The sequence below is a fragment of the Gossypium arboreum genome, chromosome 8, assembly GCF_025698485.1.
Source record: "Gossypium arboreum isolate Shixiya-1 chromosome 8, ASM2569848v2, whole genome shotgun sequence".
In the NCBI taxonomy this organism is placed as follows: Eukaryota; Viridiplantae; Streptophyta; class Magnoliopsida; order Malvales; family Malvaceae; genus Gossypium; species Gossypium arboreum.
In genome coordinates, this window is record NC_069077.1 from 118,655,323 (window position 1) to 118,658,579 (window position 3,257).

Below are 3,257 nucleotides of genomic sequence, written 5' to 3' on the forward strand. Positions count from 1 at the left end.
ATGGTTATTGAGTGGTATGGAAATGCTTGGTAATGATTAGCCATTGGAATGACTAATCATGATCATATTTGGTGTTATGTATGTCAAATTGCTAGCTAATCCATGGAAACCATGAAATAGGTAAAATTTACCATAAAATAGATTCAGACAGCAGTAGTGACGTGAATTTGAAAAATCACTAAAAATAGTAAAAATGAAATTAAATAATGAATAAGTTATGGAATCGAAGCTTGATGAGTCTATTTTCATATGGAAGAAGCGAAACAGGTATATGAGCTCTATTTTATGAGATGTTTAAATTTTTGTGAAATAGGGCCAGAGCAATTTCTGGATCCCCTGTTCTGACTTTGGAAATTCACCATAAATTTTACAAAGATAATTAGAAGTCATTCTTTATATGTACAGATTCCTTTTTGAGTATAGTTTTATTAGAGACAAATGGCATAGTCATTGAAGCTCTGTACAGGGAGATATCTGATTCGTAATACACAGATGTCAGAGTAGTTGAATCCTGAAACAGGGGAGACTTTAACTAATAAACTGTACTAATTGGCCCAACCAAAAATTCTAGAAACAAATTAGTAGATATATATATGAGTCTAGTTTCAGGAAAAATTTACGGAATTGGATTTCGAGTTTCGTAACTCGAGATATGATTTTTAAAGCGACTGTGATGCAGTTAGCCAGCTTGTCTGGAAATTTTAAAATGAATTGTATGAGCTGTTTAATTAATGAATTAAATCCGTTAACACCTCGTGTTTGAATCCGAAAACGGTCTCGGGTACGGGGCGTTACAGAGGGTCTGCTGCGTCTAATAGCACTTTGTCTCCAACCTTAAGTTGATTTAGGGAAAAATTTAGCTTGTCATGGTGTGGTTTTGGTGTATAGTGTGTTTTCGGTTTATGTGTCCGCCATTCATCTAGTTCCTCGATTTGTAGCCTTCATTCTTCATAGATAGGTCCTTTGTTGTTGCTTGAACATGGATCATGTATGTTCTTTGAACCTATTTCCTACAAAGTAGGTTGTACCACATGGTCAGTTTTAGTAGGATGATTTATACCACCACCTTCAATTTTCAATGTGTTACTCGAATTACGAGCTTGAAGGGTGATTGTTTCATCTCCCACACGAAGTGTGAGTTCACTAGTGCCAACATCAATTATTGTTCTAGCAGTTGCTAAAAAGGGCCTCCCTAAAATTAAAAGAACGTTACTATCCTCTTCTATGTCTAAAATAACGAAATCAACCGAGAATATAAATTTGTTAATTTTAACAAGTACATCTTCGATAATACCCCTAGGAAATCTGATTGTTTTATCGACTAATTGAATACTCATCCTAGTTTGTTTGGGCTTCCCAAGACCTAGTTGCTTAAACATTTTGTAAGGCATGACATTGATACTAGCCCCTAAATTAGCCAAAGCATTATTAACATCTAAGCTACCAATTAAACAAGGAATCGTAAAACTCCCTAGATCTTTTAATTTGTTGGTTAGCTTATTCTATAGTATGGTTGAGCAAACCGCATTTAGTTCCACATGCAACGGTTCATCCAACTTCCGCTTATTTGTTAAAAGCTTCTTTAAGAATTTGACTGCGTTTGACATCTGTGAAAGAGATTGAATAAATGATAAGTTAATATGTAATTTCTTTAATAATTTAAGGAATTTACCGAATTGTTCGTCTGTGCGGTCTTTTCTTGTAGCATTGGGATATGGCACACGAGGTCTGTACTCCTTACTTACTGGTGTTTGTTTACTATGGCCTTCCTCACCTCTGCTTTTACTTACCACAATTCCTTGCCTCGGTTCTGGTTCAGGTTCCACTAACCCTTCCTTTTCTTGGATGGTAATTACGTTGAGTTGTTCCCTTGGGTTAGATTCAGTGTTACTCGGCAGGCTACCTTGTGGTCGTTCAGATATTAATTTGGCGAGCTGTCCTATCTGAGTTTTGAGCCCTTGGATCGATGCTTCTTGATTCTTAAGTACTGTCTCAGTATTCTGAAAATGAGTTTCTGACACCGAGATGAATTTTGTTAGCATCTCCTCAAGGTTTATCTTTTTCTCTTGTTGGTAGGGTGGTTGTTGGAAGCCTGGAGGTGGTGGTCTTTGATTCCCTTGGCCTCCCCATGAGAAATTTGGGTGGTTCCTCCAACCTGCATTGTAAGTATTACTACAAGGATTATTTTGAGATTGAGGATTATTACCCATGTAATTTAACTGCTTGTTCTCCATGTTGTGGCCATAGGGTGGGTATTCTGAATTGCTTGATCCACCTCCACTTGCTTCACACTGCATTACTGGGTGAACCAGTGAAGAACCAAGAAAACCTTTAATTTTTCTATTCAAAAGTTCTACCTGATTAGAGAGCATGGTGATCGAATCGACATTAAAAATGTCGGCTGTTTTCATTGGCTTTGTCCTCATGACTTGCCATTGATAATTATTAAGTTACATTTCTTCTATAAATTCATAAGCATCCTCAGGTATCTTATTATTGATAGCTCCACTAGCAGCTGTGTCAATCATCTGTATAGTCGAAGGATTCAGGCTATTGTGAAACTTTTGAACCTGTAGCCAGAGTGGTAACCCATGGGGAGGGCATCTTCACAAAAGATCCTTGTATCTCTCCCATGCATCGTAGAGTGTTTCTAAATCCATCTACACAAAAGAAGAGATATCATTACATAATTTAGCCGTTTTAGCTGGCGAAAAATATTTTAATAAAAACTTTTCGGTCATTTGTTCTCAAGTAGTGATTGACCCTCGTGGTAACGACTTCAACCACTGTTTACCTTTGTTCCTCAATGAAAAAGGGAATAACCGAAGGTGAATGGCATCATCAGAAACGCCATTGATTTTAAAAGTATCGCAAAATTCTAAGAAATTTTCCAAATGAGTGTTTGGGTCCTCGTCCTGCAAACCATCAAACTGAACAAACTGTTGGATCATTTGAATAGTGTTAGGTTTCAGTTCACAATTATTCGCAGCAATAGCAGGCCTAACTATGCTCGATTCAGTTCCTGTTAAAGAAGGTTTAGCATAATCATCATAGTACGTGGAGCAGGATTCTGATTTACTGGATCAGCGACAATCGCAGGAGGTAGCAGATTTTCTTGGTTTTTAGTCATCTCCTCAGTTGTGGTTGAAGTATCGTCCTCTTGCTCTTCCTCTGTGTATCGTAAGCTTTGCCTTATTTCTCTTCAGTTTCCACGAACTGTGCGATCGATCTCACTATCAAACAGTAATGGTCCCGAT

At 37.4% G+C, this 3,257-nt stretch overlaps 1 non-coding gene across 1 annotated transcript; it reads left to right on the forward strand.

The window, feature by feature from the left end:
• Window positions 1–2,586: 2,586 nt before the first annotated feature.
• LOC128279656 (small nucleolar RNA R71) lies at window positions 2,587–2,693 on the forward strand. The gene has a single exon (XR_008269855.1). It is a non-coding gene; the product is annotated as a small nucleolar RNA R71 (small nucleolar RNA).
• The last annotated feature ends 564 nt before the right edge of the window (window positions 2,694–3,257 follow it).